Source organism: Macaca mulatta, chromosome 7, assembly GCF_049350105.2.
Source record: "Macaca mulatta isolate MMU2019108-1 chromosome 7, T2T-MMU8v2.0, whole genome shotgun sequence".
Taxonomy (NCBI): Eukaryota; Metazoa; Chordata; class Mammalia; order Primates; family Cercopithecidae; genus Macaca; species Macaca mulatta.
In genome coordinates, this window is record NC_133412.1 from 4,950,265 (window position 1) to 4,968,370 (window position 18,106).

At 37.0% G+C, this 18,106-nt stretch overlaps 1 long non-coding RNA gene across 1 annotated transcript in view; it reads right to left on the bottom strand.

Annotated features, from left to right (window-relative positions):
* Positions 1-5,707: 5,707 nt before the first annotated feature.
* Positions 5,708-18,106, bottom strand: part of LOC106999081 (uncharacterized) — a 39,967-nt gene continuing 27,568 nt past the window's right edge. The window contains exons 2-4 of the long non-coding RNA XR_013395456.1: positions 11,179-11,300; positions 10,453-10,494; positions 5,708-9,743 (exon numbers count right to left, since the gene is read on the bottom strand). This is a non-coding gene — a long non-coding RNA (uncharacterized LOC106999081). The remainder of the gene's footprint in view (positions 9,744-10,452; positions 10,495-11,178; positions 11,301-18,106) is intronic.

Sequence of the window (18,106 nt, forward strand, 5' to 3'; positions counted from 1 at the left end):
ATATCAACACAATATTCAAGAGCTTCAAGTGGGGAGCCTAAGAAATCAGGTCTATATGCAGCTATTTACATTACGGCATACTGATCAATCCTAGGATACTTCATGTCTGCCTGCCATATAACAATGGTGTCAGTGCAAATGTGCCATCTTAGCATGAATCTATTCAGATGTTCTCTCCAAACCTGCACTTCTTCACTGAGATATTCGGTGGCTGTGGGTAGGAATCCCATATAATGATAATGTTATCACTGAAGAGAACCATGAATCAACAAGACAGTTTAACAAAGCCTTGACGGATATGATACTACTTCAAATTGAACAAACAGCAATACCTTTTCCAAAGTTTATAATGTCAGAAGAAATCTTAAACTTATTCACAATAGCTGGTAAGAAGCCAGAATGAAAGCAAGACAAGGAGGCACATCCCCTATATACCTAATGTCTCAATATCCTTCTAGAAATCAACTTTCTAACAACTTGGACGGCTCTTTACTGATAAAGCATTTTTCTACAGGTTTTCACCTCCTCAGAAATCTCCACTATGATGTCTTGTGCACTTTCCAAATGTAAGAGCAATGTGAAAAGCTCACAAACACTTTCTTCTTATTTTCCTTATTGTTTCTCTTGGTCTCTTATTTAAAACACATATACTCTTCCCATCTGTTATTAATCAGTAGACATTTCTTCAACACTCCTTGAATCCCAATATTAAACAAATGAACTGGATCACAGAAATAAATGTAACTCTATTGTACAGCAATATAAATACTGTGTTACAGAAACACTGAGTGGTCACACTGAAGTCAGCTACATAGATTGTCCTGTATCGTTCCCTCTTGTGATGGAAAGTCATCAGACAGTGACTATAATCTACGATTCTATCATTGGCCTGTTACAGCCATTCTCCCTAAGAAATTTTAAAAATAGAGTAGTATATAACATGGAAAACATGAATCCTTTCTAAGGACTGACAACACATAAAAAGAGCACTACGATGACATATGTTGACTTTTCCCAGATTACAAAGTCTACCATGCATACGGCTTCCTCTTTGACCGTCTTCCTTTGAGAAAACAGTGAAAAAGAGGACACTAATGGCACAGGCTATACAAGCAGGAAAGAAAACAGGAGCTATATTCTATTACTCCACAAATATCAGTAGGGATTTATGCCTAACCCCTAAAAAACACTTTCACCATAAAAAGTCTAATCTAGCAGATGCTGAGTTCCCTAATACCAGAATCTATATTTACACAATCCAACTCAACATAGTCTACAGAACTTGTGATTTCCTCAGTCATGCCATAATATTCTCAAAAAAGTGTGAAGCAGCTACCTCATATTGGGTCTCTAGAAATTCTTTTTACTCACCCTTCAGGTGATTGGGGCTCATTCATCAAAATTTCACTCATCCATGGTCTAAATTAGTTTAGACCTATTATTACATTAAATATCTGCTACATAAAAGGCTCTGTAAGGTAAAGGAAGAGGAAAATATCCCTGTCAATAGGAGCTCATTATTTCTAGTCTGTTAGACACAAAATGAAGAAATGAAATGAAATTCGTTAAGTGAAATGTTAAGAGGCGGAAAGTATGTTGGACAATTTTCTACAGACTCGTATCTAACCCATATCTAGTTAGGGAATGACAATGTACAATGACTGTACAATTGACCATATGGTCAATACCTTCTTCAGATTAAGCTGGAAAAGAACATCTTCCACAGTGGTACTCTCTCCCTGACTTTACTGATGGTTTTTTTTTGTTTGTTTGGTTTGGTTTTGTTTTTTTGAGACACAGTTTCGTTCTTGTCGCCCAGGCTGGAGAGCAGTGACATGATCTTGGCTCACTGCAACCTCCCAGCCCCGGGTTCACACCATTCTCCTGCCTCAGCCTCCTGAGTAACTGGGATGACAGGCGCCCACCACCATGCCTGGCTAATTTTTGTATTTTTAGTAGAGATGGGGTTTCACCATGTTGGCCAGGATGATCTCAAACTTCTGACCTGAGGTGATCCGCCCCCCTTGGCCTCCCAAAGTGCTGGGATTACAGGGGTGAGCCACTGCACCCGGCCTCAACTTTAGTGATGTTATTGTATTTTAAATGTAGGTTCAACACACCTTACCCTTGTCCTACAACTTTCTTTAAAAATTCTACCTTTTGTACATTCTATCTTGCTTTACTCCCTCAATTCCTAGCACCATCCTTTCTTCATCCCTTTTTCACTTATCCATCATTAGGTTGATACTTTTTCTTTCAGCTGGCCCCTCATCCATTCCTTTCCTTCAACAATCTTTGCTAAATGTCTGACAGAAGCCAAAATCAATGAAATGCAATCCTGCCTTAATGAAAACTCTACTGTGGCCGATGAATGCAGGTACAGAAAGAGACACTGCAAGTGGGAACTCTAATGATAAAGCTACATAAGGATTGCTGTTAGAAGATTGAAAGGATATAATGAAAACATCAAGTTTTATCTTGTATACATATAACGTGGAATGAAGAGGATCTAAAATTGTACAACTGGGATGCATCTTCACATAGTAATTGATGAGAGCAACTCACAGGTATCAGCATGTGTCTATGCTGGGCTAACAATGGTAACCTAATTATAGTACAGACCATCAACTCAAAGGTATTCTTTAATTTGACCTTTTCAATAATAAGAGCACTAAGATCAATGATACTCAATTTTCAAATTGAACTGTCTTTCACTGCCATGCAAAAGTCACTGCCGTCTCATTAATTTTTAATCTCACTCTTCATGTATCTTCAGGAACACTACAACCCTTTGGTTTTTACCTAGTAACTCTAGCCGCAATCTCCTTTAATGGGTCTTCCTCATTTTGTCAATATCTAAATGCCAGAGCATCCAAAGCATGGTCTCAGGCACATATGTTCCTACTCCCACATACACTCTATCTCTAGATCTCATCCTTTCCCACAGCCATTACGTATTATCTCTATCTCCAAATACCCCCCAACTCAAGCTTCCTATTTACACTTTCAAAACCAAAATCTTAATCTGTGGGTTTAATATGGAACTAAAACTGGCAAAATAGTCTTTTTAAAAATCATGCACTCAAAGAAAAACCAACCCTCCCTAGTAGTTGTTGAGGTCTAAATCATAAGGAGTCCTGTTTCAGTCCTCTTCTCCTCTCATATGGTACCATTCAATGCTTTATCATGTAGGACTGGCAAGGATTTCAAAATACACCCCAAATCCTAGTACTTCATAATACTTTCATGTAAGACAATCTAATGTAACACCTTTGTACAACTTATGTAAATACAACTTCTTACTTCTAGTTTTGCTATTAGTATTTATACCATCCACAGTGATCTTTATCCTACCTAACTTGTTTTAATATATAAAAATATAGAAAGTTAAGTACTGCAGAAAAGAAATTCGTAAACCTAAAAAAAACCCAAAGCAGTTGGCATGTTAATTATGAGTAAAATACAGCCATTGAACAAGGCATTCTTGTTCAAGGCATTTAGGGAGAACACCCACTAAATCTTGGAAATGACTAAATGAGACACGAGAGATGACATTTTTAGAATCTCTAATTCCTGAAGATAAATGAATTTTAGAATCAAATTATCTTGTGGAAAAATCAACATGATTGTCATTTATTCCAAGGTGACAAACGAGGTACAACAATGTAGGAGAGAATATTTCAAACCATCAAATAAACATGAGACTGATATTTTTAACCAACTGTACACTTTTGTCTTGGAATTAACTTTACTAGATAAATCAAATACCAGAAGAGTCAGAGGTCTGAATTTTTTTGTGCAAATCGTTTATCAGTGAGCAGTGAACCTCAACAAATGCAAGGAGAAATAAAAGGCTACAATCTTCTCCTCGGCTTTCCTTGGTCTGTGTCACTCTCTTCCCACTGGAAGCAAGAGGATCTAATTTGATTGGTGGAATGATACAGTACTTATTGGGCTACTCTTTAGAGGGCACTCACTGTGTTCCAAGGTCAATCACAGATATACAGAGAGGCATTTACGTTCCTCTGCATCCTCTTATCAAGTTCACAGGATGATTAATTGAAGGTTCTTTTCTATTTTTAACAGAGTAAGCCATGTTGTTCGCTTACATGCATCTCCAGGGTATGGGCATGTGGGTTCCATTCAGATTTAAAATTAGAGAGGATGAATTCCTCTGTGGAGTTACTCTACATTTCTCCCCAAATCAAAACGTGTCCTGCAGCACAGTTTCTATTACCATCAGAGAATCACATAATAGTAATGTACTTTAGTGCTGTGATTTCCATTGTTTGTTAAAACTTCCCTCACATCATGGAAGCTTTAGAAGTTTGCTACACTGAGGCTGAATTTATGAATTCGGTATTAAACCACCTTAAATATTCTCATATATATAGCTTTGTGGAACAAGGTATGTTTTAGTCAGGCAGATTCAGGTTTTCTGATACTCCCTTACCGTATTATATGTGAAAGCAACAATATGCATATTAAAACGGTAACAGTAGCTTAGGTCCCTGGTGGCCTTTTCCATTTGGTTTCCATTCTTTAGGTAACAAGTTGTTGTTGTTGTTGTTTTTCCTGCTGGCTATTTGTCTATTTGTACATTTATTCACTTGGTGCTTCATTTGTTTACAATCAGTAATTTTTGGCCTTACTTCCGTTTTCTCCATACATCGAATGAACAATATTTACTGGGCCTCTGCTGCAATCCTGCCACTGAAGACTAAGTACAAAGTTACATACAGAGAGCAGGGAACATTCAGACGACCACTTTTGACCAAGACTTAGGTCATGTTCAGGCCTCTGATTCCACTGCACTGGTTTCAAATTACACATTTCCATTAATACCAGGTGGCCTGCACCTCACCAATAATGAACCAGATTTTGAAATATATCAAAGTGATTATTAAAACCACTTCCTCAATCTATCCAAGTCATTGTTCAAAAGTAAGAATGTCTTTATTCTGGGAACCTTCTTTAACTAGCATAAGATGCAGGATTACTACTGGGAGACTAATGCCCTAGTTACAGAGAACACAGAACAGAGTTTGGCTATGTATAGGTTTTAAACAACACAGTCACTGCACAGTAGTCTGAATAATGTACACAAACTTCTCCACAGAGAATGGGAGGGGCCATGTAAGGTGACACATGAAAGAAACTTCAAAAAGCTGAGTTTTTGTCTTCAGATAGCTCCCAAATGCAGTCCCTTCACTGCCAACCTTGGATACTCTAATGGGTTAAATAAACTTAAAGTAATGACAAGCAAAAATTGATAAACAAACACTGGTGATATGTAGGATACAGATCTAGAATCTGAACCCAGATTCCAGCATAATGCTTCACAGTCTATTCCACTGTGAACTGTTGAACACTCTCCCAATAACGAAGGCACACACACATTACACAGATACGTTACATGAAACACTTACCAAAAACAACTTCTTCTCCTTCCACCATGCAATGTATTAGAATCACAACTCTGGGGTTCTATGTGCCCCTCACATTCCACTCCATGGTTTAGACATAAATTCATTAGACTCTTTGGGTAACCCTTTCCCTATATTCTCATATAAATCACCACCTTATTCATTCTTTCAGAATTTCCAGTTGATAAAAGACATTGCTGGACTGTTCTGACAGGCCATGATATACAAACTCTTCCTTACAGTACAAGACACTAAATAATGCATATAAGCAGTAACACAGATTTTTCTTTTTTTTTTTCTTTTTGAGACGGAGTCTTGCTCTGTCACCCAGGCTGGAGTGCAGTGGCACCATCTCGGCTCACTGCAAGCTCCGCCTCCCAGGTTCACGCCATTCTCCTGCCTCAGCCTTCCGAGTAGCTGGGACTACAGGCACCGCCACCACACCCGGCTAATTTTTTGTATTTTTAGTAGAGACGGGGTTTCACCGTGTTAGCCAGGATGGTCTCGATCTCCTGACCTCATGATCTGCCTGCCTCGGCCTCCCAAAGTGTTGGGATTACAGGTGTGAGTCACCAGGCCCGGCCAACAAAGACTTTTTTCTAATCATCACTGACTCAGGTAAAAGTCACCTATGTATGTTAAACCTACTAGGTGAAAGTTTGATGAAAAACAGAATACCTGTATAGTTCCAAATTAATTACAAAGGAATGTTAACTAAAGTGGAAAAGTTCAGTGGACACCAATTGAACCAAGAGACCAAAGTAGTTCAAAGTGAGAAAAAGTGACATTGTTTGTCACCTGATATGATTCACTGAGGAAGACTGAGAATACTGAAGTATTTCTGCTCAAAATGAGTATCTTAAGCCTTTTCATGAGGAAACAAAAAATTCAAAATCTGAGGTATCTCCTTAAAAACTGTTAGCTATTACTTCTTAAAAATACTGATGTGATCAAAGTCCAGGAAACTGTTTTAGATTAAACAAGACTAAAGAGACATGACAACTGAATGCAACTGAAGATCCTTTTCTGGATGTTGTAGAAGTGAAGAAACTGCTATAAAGAACACCTCTGGAAAAATGGGTAAAATGTGAATATAGACTGTATGCTGTTATACTTTTATACTACTGACACATTTCATGATTTTGAAATTTGTACTAAAGTCAATATAACATGCTCAGGCTCTTGGAAAGTAAATGTTGAAGTGTTTTGGTTTACAGGAAGATAATGTCGGTAAATCATTCACCAATAATACATAAAATGGTAACACTATGTATAAACACATGAAGGGAGGAGACAGCAAGAAGAGGAAGTGAGGGGAGAACACAACGATGCAGAATAAAAAGTCAATCTGGGTGAAGCGTAAATCAGGTTGCTCTGTGAGTCTTGTGATTCTGAATCTAAAATTATTTCAAAAATAGAAAGTCAGAAAAACGCTGGTATGAGGTATACTTAGGGAGTTTATAAACTTCCAGGCGGCACTAAATTTAGAAAATATTAATCATTTCTAACTCAGATAAACAGGATTTTTGGGGGGAGTAGAGGAAAAATTGAGTACTGCCTTATCTGATAAACCATGCATTATTTGATTCTTCTTTTACCCATGGCCATTAATTAAGTTAGACTTATGTTAAAAATGCCATTTTCACCTATTAGATTGGTTACAAATTTAAAGAAATTTTTTTTTTTTTTGAGATGGAGTTTCGCTCTTGTCACCCAGGCTGGAGTGCAGTAGTGCAATCTCAGCTCACTGCAACCTCCGCCTCCTGGGTTCAAGCGATTCTCCTGTCTCAGCCTCCCAAGTAGCTGGGATTACAGGTGTATGCCACCACACCCAGCTAAGTTTTTGTATTTAGTAGAGATGGGATTTCACCACGTTGGTCAGGCTGGTCTGGAACTCCTGTTCTCAGGTGATCCACCTGCCTAGGCCTCTCAAAGTGCTGAGATTACAGGCTTGAGCTACTGCGCCCGACCTAAAAAATTCTTAATACCCATTGTGCACAAGTTTTTATGAAAATTGGCACTTTCATAACAACACCGTTCTGTGGTGGCAGAAGACACCATTTTCAAGAGCAATTTCATAGCATCTAACTAAAACGAAACTGATGATCCAACAATGCAACAGCTAGACATCTATCCTGTAGAATTAGGAGACCAACTGCATTAGAATATACATATAGTCAACATTATATGTAGCAACAAAACAAAAAAAAAATGAACCTGCTTTCCCAAAACAGAGAAATGGATTCACCCATTGTAATACATACTTTACATCCCATAAAGTCTGTGGGTAAGCTATATTTATTGATTTGGAAACATGTCCATGCCACATTAAAGAACCTTGAAATTTACAAAATAACATCTATCATAATAATCACACATTTGTAAATGAATTCCACATAAACTTATATAAGCTCAAAAAGTTACTGACAACTATACTACAAATACTACTTATCAAGTCTAGGAAGTAGGAATGGAAGATAGTAGATAAATGGCCACAGGTTGCTTCTTATCACTGAGTGACTCACTCATTCTTGTTGGCTCTGTTTCAATGAACTAGGTGCCAAGCCTAAGTGAAAAGGAGATACAAAAGAATAAAAACACACAACCCTCAACCTGGTTTTAAGAGCCAAGAATTCAAAGGCTTAAAGCAGATTCTGCCCCATGTTTTACTTTAAATTCCCATGTTGAGGATTCAGAAAAATGACACGGGATGGAATACATTTTCTCGCTTCTGCTTTCCGTGTATCCAAATAAACTTCTGCTGTAAGCCAGAGGTCAGAAAACTACAGCCTGTGGTCCAAATCTGGACTAACATGTTTTTGTTAGTAAGTTTTACTAGAACACGGCCATATTCATTTGTTTATGAATTGGTTATAGCTGATTTCACATATAATGGCAGTGTTGAGTAGTTACAACAGTATGGCCTATGCAGTCTGTTCTTTTACAAATTTTGCTGACCTCTGTATATTGTTATAGACTACAAAACTCTGTATCATGTTTCATATAATGTAAAGGTGTGTGATTAGGACACTCATCTTCTTATATCCAGACAGCATCCTCAACTTGGAAAATATTAACACAAGAAATAGTATGAGATAAATTAACTTTGGAAGTACAAGAGCATCTTCTGTCCAGGTAAAACTACCTCAAAATCTAGCTGCCAATGAACAAAATAATATAAGGAGACACTAATGGCTGTATACATTCATAAGATTTTTAAACCATTAAATCTTGTGTTGGTAGGATTAACTGACATCAAAGGGATTGATAATATAGTCTTAAAATTCCAGCAATTGTTTGTTATTGCTAACACTGGTCTAGAGAGTTAATATTACTGAATGCCTCCCCTGTATAAACCTATCTAGACAGGTTGGGCAATACGGTAAGCAGTTCCCCAGTGGACAGTGCAGCTTATGTTACAGAAGTAGACAATTAAAACACCAAGTAAACACTATTTTATATTAAGCCCACTTAGGTTAAACAGAAAATAAAGGAAAACCAAGGTTACATAGATAAAGGGGAAATCTCTTTGGTACACTAAGATTTTTATTCCAGCCCCAAAGAACACTAGTGATACCAAGAACATGATTATACAACATGTTCTACAAGATGAGATCACAATGGCTCAAAATGGCAGTGCAAGGGTCTCGCTCTCCCTTACACACTCAGTTGTCATGTCATCCAAGTTTGTGTACTTGGAAAGAGGTGAATTATAGTCACTCTCAGATCCTGATCTGGAATGAAATATACTAGGTCTAACAAAAAGGATACTACAGAAGGTCTAGTCCAGACAACACAAATGCTTAAGATTTCATTTGAGACTTGTCCAAAAACTGTGGGCTCCTGATTCAAATGAGGAAAAAAAGTATCTTACACATGGGGGAAAAACAAATCACTGGCACACCAAGGCCCTCTGCTTCTAAGAAAGACTTGCCATAATCTGGAGAGTGACTAGCGTGTCCATGGGGTTGAATTAATTATATTTACCATACACAAATCTCACTTCCATTCGAAAAGTAAAATATAAATTTAAGAAATACAATGAGTTAATACACAAAAATAGAGAGAAGCATGAAATGTATTGAGAGTGCAGAGAAGTACATAAAAACATTCCAGGCAATTACTTGCCAAAAAGCAGGTCACTTCTATTCCTGGACATACTTCTATAAAAGTTGTGCCCCTTGAGAAGCAAAGATGCAAGAAGATCCCAGAAAGAAGCAATAACAACAGCATTTTGGTGATGCTGTAGATGAAACCACCATTTGGCTATAATCCCATTATCCACATGGTCACCACCTGAGAGTACAGAAGAAGAGACTGCAAATGGAAATAAACAAAACAGGTTGACACAGCCATGCCTGGTGACAGAAATACATCATCTTCAAGTCAAGTAACACTCCATAAAACCAGACTCCTACAATCTGATGTGAAATAACCCAAAACCTACAAAACCCAGGTGCACGTACTGTATGCAAATGATAAAGCTACCATTTTCCTTCCTTTCTCTACACATTTTTTTCTGTGATTTGAATACCTGTCTTCTATTCCAAATTATTTCATGCCAACCAACCACTTATTTATTCTTTGAACCAGCATTTCTTGTGTAGTTTCTTCATTCTAACTTATACACCAGTTCAGGGGTTAGGAATTTTTTTAAAAAACACAATATAAGGAAATACTAAATAAGATACTCTGTGTATTCCACAGTATTCTATTAAGATCTTTCCACAAACTAAAACCCAGTATCCACCCATCAATTCTCCTTGCTACCCTGTATGCTTCTTGCGCAACTTCTAGTAGTACTAAAGTCAATAAAATGTCTGATTTGCTTAAATGTTGGTTATTAACAAACGTTAACTATAAAGTCCTTGATTAAAATATCAACTCAAAATAATCACATAACCACAAAATAGGATGTATGAGAAAAGAAATTTAATTTCAAATAACTCAAATAAGAATCTAATGTATCATCAACATAGCAAATAGAACAGCTTCAAAATCAGAATATAGTCCTTAATGATTTTACCTGCAGGAAAGATGTCTTTGTCCTCCTTGACTATGAAAGATGCTTGTGGAAAAAAAAAAAAAAAACAGGAATGTTGGAAAATATTTGAAGATTTTTTTCATTCACTCATCAAATGAAAGGGTGTTAAGACCCTACTTTTACCGCTTCAGTGTTGAAATATTCCTCATCTTCTATCTGCTCACCTTACCTACTTACTGATGATATCCTAAATCATGCAATTGGAACTAAAATTGAACCTGCTGCTCTCATTATAACCCATACTATTTACAGTAAATTCTAATTCCTAATGACTTTGCTCTCTGATGACTTTTAATATCCTATCCATTTTGTTTATTTTCCACAGGCTGCCAGATTTCTTTCTTATCTCCCTCTAGCTGATGAATTTATTCCAAAGCATTCATTCAGTAAAATTTACTGAAATAATATAAAATTTACGGAGTATACAGATAAAAAGTTACAGTCTCAGTCCAGATAACATCATATACTATGGTGAGAGTAGGTAAGAGTGGTAAATCAAAACCTGCATAAACTACTTATCAAAACTGTGTCACAATTTAGGGAGCCCTTTTATCTCTTTCATTTCACCTAACTGATAATCACTCCACAAATTCACAATCTTGTGTTTTATAGAATTCATGTATGGTTTTGGATTGTAAAATATCACAAATTAGATTCAATATCAAATTGGTCAAATATAAACAGTACACCAGGGTTTCTGATTCTTACCAGCACTTTTGAAGAATGACGTCTACAAAAATAGTAAACAAGCACAATGATTTGGATTTATATGCAAATATCAGTCAGTGAAGAAGTTCTCACTTCTTAAACTGGTACCACCTCAGCTATAACTGTGAAAAATATGGGAAAATTGTGACATATGACCGGTTAATATACAGAAGGTGAAGTTCTCTCATTCCTCAACCTCCTAGAGTCTGTAAATTATTAAAATATTGAAAGATCATTTTGATTAATTTGTGAACCCACTGTGGTTAGTTTGTTTTTGCTTATTTACTAACACATGTTGAGAATGCAAAAACAAAACTTTCATAATTTCATAATGAATTTGTCCATGAAAATATACCATTGTCTTTCAAACGTCCATCTTTCCCGTCAACTTTACATATGACTTTATTATTCCATCAGCCCATTCTCATAGTCATCAAATTCCTGTACCATCACCTTGTGAATCAACCCACTGTCCATTAAGCCACTCCAAAGCTATAAAACATGCAGCTATCACCCATGCAACCAATGTATTCGTACCCTGATCCCTACATTTATCTAAGATTTTAGATAGCCGTACTTGTATTCATCAATCTAAAGATCCATGCATATAGCATTCCATTTTTGATCCACTCCAATGCTAACACCTAGGCATATAACCATCTGCACCTTCACTAGATAATTCCACTGTGCATATAACCAAACATACACCCAACAGGTTATTGTTTTTGTTTTGTTTTGGAGACGGAGTCTTGCTCTGTCGCCCAGGCCAGAGTACAGTGGCACAATCTCTGCTCATTGCAAGCTCCGCTGCCTCCCGGGTTCAGGCCATTCTCCTGCCTCAGCCTCTATAGAAGCTGGGACTACAGGTGCCCACCACCACGCCCAGCTAATTTTTTTGTATTTTTAGTAGAGACAGGGTTTCACCATGTTCGCCAGGATGGTCTCAATCTCCTGACCTCGTGATCCGCCCACCTCAGCCTCCCAAAGTGCTGGGATTACAGGCGTGGGCCACCGCACCCGGCCCCAACAGGCTTTTAAAACTTGCACTCTCCATCCTCGCATCCAGTCATCTGCTCATATTCTACTTTCCATCCATTTCTTACATTATTCAATATACCAAATTTTGCATGCATCCATCTGTTATTATATCTCAAATTATATTAGAAGATTAATGTATTCATCTTTCAGGGCTTTAAATATCCAATCCCACATAATTTCAATGAGTAGTTATTAAATCCACATAACCATATAATACGAAGAAAATTTCACTAACCAGTCTTGCATCCTTCCATCAATTCACGTCTGCCTGTCTACTACTACAACCATGCTCGAAACCACCAATCCAATCCTGCCTCCTTGAATGCACCTATCCACCAATCACTGAATTATTGTGTGTGATTTTCCCTCTGTACTTACATTGAAGTTGTGGCCACTTCAAAATCTTACTGGCTTAACACATTTACTTCTCACTAATGAAAATATTCCTGTGGGTCTGTTATGATGGCTCTCCAGGAAGCTTTGCTCCATATGACAGATCACTGTTCCAAGGGCATTCACCTCTTTTGGAAATAACACATCAACACATGGTTCTACAATCACTATGGGTAAGATGTAAGGTAGAATCACATATAGGCCATGAAATTCCTGTGCCCATGATACATTTTACATTTTTAATGGGTCACTTTTACTTCCAAAGAAACGAAAAGCCCCTGATTGTTTTAAGACTTAAAGTAATCATCTCTATCAACAGTCAAACATCTTCCACAATGCCTATCTCAAAAATAATTAAGTAGGATAAGGGGATTGGGAAAGTGTGCCAGAGGTAAAAGCTACAGCCAGGGAAAACAAGGAAAAAGTGAGCATCTTCCAGGACCTAATAAAACACTCTCTAGCCCAGTATAGGGAGCCTTCACAATGTATTTCCAGAGGGATTTCAAAATTTCTATGGAAAAGTGATTACTCTCACATTTGACAGCTTAGAGTTTGGAGGTGTATTATGGTTTCCCTGACCCTGCTCATTGTACATTGTACAAAGGGAAATGAGATTCAATTATCTTTTTTTTTTTTTTTTGAGATGGAGTCTCACTCTATTGCCCAGGCAGAAGTGCAATGGCACACAATCTCAGCTTACTGTAACCTCTGCCTCCTTGGTTCAAACAATTCTCCTGCCTCAGCTTCCTGGGTAGCTGGGATTACAGTCGCGCAACACCACATCGGGCTGTTTTTTGTATTTTTAGTAGAGACGGGTTTCACCATGTTGGCCAGGCTGGTCTTGAACTCCTGATCTCATGATCTACCAGCCTCGGCCTCCCAAAGTGCTGGGATTACAGGCATGAGCCATTGTGCCCAGCCAAGATACAATTATCTTTAAGTTTCACCTATCTCTGGGCCAATAGTAGGTACACTGAGACATGAGGTACAGATTACTGTGAATTACCTCATGATAGGGAGATAGCATCACTGAGACGTTGGATTTTTACCCGGATGAGGTTTTTGTTGGTTCCCCCTGTGAAGGGGATAAAGTTTTCATTTAAGTAGAAAGTACACCTAGTTTGTGAGACCACAAAAGTATCCTACAGTAAGCATTATCAGTGTTTAATGTGTCCTTTTTATCCCTTCCTTGAGAAAGCATAAATACAGCTCCTAAATCTCCTGAAGTTTTGGAAAGTCATGGGATTTACCCAATTCCTTTACCCAATTTATCATTACGTATTTAAGAGACAATGGATGATTTTCCATAACTCTACCAAAGCCACAGTGAAAAATAAAACCTTATGCTGTCATAAAAGCAGTAAGAAGCATTAGTCTTAGTGACGTTGGCCCATGAGTTACTGCCATGAGCACGCAGCATCCTTAACAGTCACTGTTGAACAGTTACTGTGAGAATTACATGATTACAATCATTACTGATCCTTTCCTAAACTGACCTATCCATACATTCTTTCAGGCACATATCCATCAAATTCATACATTCATACATCCACCTTCAGTTTATTTTGCGTTGTCAATATAGCTGTCCAAAGCTTTTATCCTTACTCCCCTTCCACTCTTGCATCAATCTATACACCCACATACACACACACAAACATGCTTACATGTATACCATACTTCATATATTTATTCTTGTTCCTTAATTTCATCAAAAATGCATTCAAGATCCATCCATCCATCAATCCACACATACAGTCCCATTTGCACATCATCTACTTGTGATTCCATTATTATTCCTGATCTTATACCCATTTATATACCCATTCCCATCTGTTAATTTATCCATTCATCCTACCATTAATCCAGTCATTCAGTGAAGCAATTAACCACTTATCATTCCCCATTACCCAAGTGCCAACCAGCTGGCCAGGCAGAGCTCCGTACAGCTTGGAGTTTTACATAGTGCCTTGGCTTAACTAAACTTTCTCATACTACTGAAGATCCAATCAGCCAGTCCACAGGCCTAACTTCAAATAATCTTCATACCTTCTGACTTTATAACTGTTAAGCAGAATCTCGGGTTTCCTTTTTTTTTTTTTTTTTCAGAAGGAGTCTTATTTTATCACCCAGGCTGGAGTGCAGTGGCATGATCTTGTCTCACTGCAACCTCTGCCTTCTGGGTTCAAGTGATTCTCCTCCTTCAAGCCTCCCAAGTAGCCAGGATTACAGGCACGCATCACCACACCCAGCTAAATTTTATATTTTTGATAGAGATGGGGTTTCGCCATGTTGGCCAGGCTCACCTTGACCTGCTGACCTCAGGTGATCCTCCCGCCTCGGCTTCCCAAAGTGCTGGGATTACAGGTGTGAGGCACCATGCCTGGCCTCCTCCTGAGGAGTTTGCAACCTTCGACAAATACTTCAAAAGCTACCTCAAGTTCTTCCGAAGAAATTAACAGAAGAGAGGAGGCTGGGATTTATTTGGGAACTGCCCTGCTCTCGTAGAGAAAGCTGCTTCACTCACTACTCCAAGTATTTAAAAATGCTATCTTTGTATTAAAGGAACTTTATCCGGAATGTCTGTTCTTCTTCCTAAGATACTGCAAAACCCCCTTCTTTGTTTGACTTATTATTCCACAATAAAAACCTATTTATTCCACAACTCATTAGCTCATGCAGCATCCCATTTTGACAAAATTCTGTTGAAAACCCAGTACAATTGCAGTTACTACCCAGGGCACCATTAACAAACATGGTTATCTATGATGATGATGAAAGCACCCTAAGCACCATATTACCATTTTTACTTTCTGTAGCCTACATCTCCCCTATCTCTACATTATATCCAAGACATTATCACATAGTGGTATACAAACATCCATCAATCATTCTTACTGCTACGTATTACTAGAAGATGAATTACGTTTTTTGCCACAGATGATATAAATTTACAAAATATTAAATTCCTACCCATATGTTTTACATTTTATATCACTAGCAGCAACGTATGATTTTCCATAATTCCCAACATGTTGCCAAAAAAAAAAATGTTGTCAAACTTTGGACTCTTGCTAATCTGATAGTAGAGAAACTAATTATATCTTAGCTGTATTTTCAATTGTCATTATCCTTATTATGAGCAAATCCAAGAACCCTTTTATATGGTTAATAGCACTTTGTATTTTTTTAGTGAACTATGTGCTCAAGTCACTTTTCCTTTGAGCTGGTATTTTTCCCCAATTATATTATATCTTACATATACCAAAGGTATTCTTATGTGATGTCACAACTAACTTTTTCAACTTTGTCATTTCATTTTTACTATCAATCTTTGTTTCTTGTTGCTTCTACAATGTGTATCATCAGTAATTTCCTCAAAATTGGAGAGACATTCATTTGCTTTCTGAAACTGTATAATTTCTGCAGTTTTTAATTTAAACCTCTGATTCATTTTAAATTCTTCATGCTACATACCATGAGAGATGAATCTAATTTCCTACTCATTTGGCTAACAATCTACCCCCAGGATTGCAGATAACTTTAATACACTTTCTGTTTCTCATGTCAACTTACAGGTCTTCTATTCCATGACATTACTTTGCTTATAAATGTGCCATTAACATAACTCTAAACACATATAAGATTTTGTAAGTCTGTGATACCCAGTCAAGTCACCTTCCTCATTACCAATCTTTACAACGTCTTCACAATTTTTTTTCTCACAACAAAAGTCACACTCAAAATGTCTGACTGTAGGAAAAACGCCTTTTTTAAAAAAAAGATGAAATTATAAATGGACTCATAATAAAGAACAAAATTCTTCTATACCATCCAGATTTTCCCTGAGGAACTAGAACACCCTGGAATATGTATACACTCCCATAAATAAATACACTGAACACTAAAAATAAGACAGTTCCAAGCAACAAGCTATCGCAAAATGATTAAACAAATTGTTGTTCAAAGTGACATAATGACTGAAAACATAATGGTTTACTTGATTTGTATCTATTTTACCTTCAATTGCTAGTGCATTCCCTCTTAAGGAACATGAAAACAAATACACTCATTGTATCTCTACTCCTTGGTACTAACACATCATGCATTCCTCTTTAGATAGGTCTTATGATGAAAGTTGTGGTCAACTTTTTAAAACATACAACTAATTGATAATGAGCTTTTGTCTTTAATACAAAGCAGACAAACAATACATAAAAATATAGCTCAAGCCGACATTTGGGAATGTGTTCTAACACGTAGGGAGCTAGTAGCTGAGCACTATAATCACTAAAGTGGGATACTCTGATAACCTTCCCTTTCATCTCAATGTTTAGTATTTTTTGAAAAAAACACTGAAACACTGAGAAAAAAATACTAAACATGACCACAGGGGTGGCATCCTAGCATGTGTACAATGTAATTTTTACCAGATAGCATGATGATTACGCTTAAAAGGATTGGTATCTCCAAACCTTAATATAAAATACATTGAGAAGAAATTACAAAAGAAAACCAGCAATTAGTTTATATTTACTGGGTAAGAGATGACTTTTTTTTCAAAAAATCAAAGTATGTTATCAGATTATATTTGCAAAACTTTTAAGAAATCTCGTTAGCATGATCTCATGAAAAACTGAAAGCATGACCAGGCCAGGACATCAAATTAATGGGAAAAATAACATCAAAGACTAAAAAGGTCTCTAATATGACAAATATAGAAATATGTAACAAGTTTATAGTAGATCTTGCCAACTATTACTTATGAAGATCTACACATGTAAGGTAATATACCTAATATACCTTTCCAAGCACCCCTTACAAATATGGACTGTACTTTGTCATACAAGAATTCAGACTACATATGGTGTATACACAATATATATTTTGGACCACAGTAGCTCACCAATTCCTTCAGTATACTAAAAATAAAGGGTTGAATCAATCCCCCCCTCAAAAAAACCAGCAAATAAGAAATAAGAAATCCACTAGAATACCCAGCCTGGAGTTCAGTGTTGTGATTGTAGCTCAATGCTTAAGTGATCCTCCTGCTTCAGCTTCTGAAATAATTGGGTTCACAAGTGCATGCCACCACACCTAATTTTTTTTTCTTTTTTCTGTGAAGACAGGTTTCACTAGTTGTCAATGCTCATCTGGAACTCCTGGGCTCAAGCAAAATGCCTTGGCCTCCAAAAATGCTATGATTGCAGGCTTGAGACACCATGCACAACCCTGAGAAATTTAAATGAGGATTGTTTTCTTTGTGTGTTTAGAAGGCACATAGGGATTTTAGTAAATTTTACTAGGTAGAGATAGGATATTGCAATTATTTTGAAAATTGATACATAAAAATATAAACCTATTCAGGATTAAATCACCATGGTAACTGTAATTTTCAAAATAGGGAAAAATGTTGATAGTTATTAATTCTAGTTGCTAGATAATGGAAGGTACATTATTCAGTTCTCATTTCTGGTGACTTCAATTTCTTATAATAAAT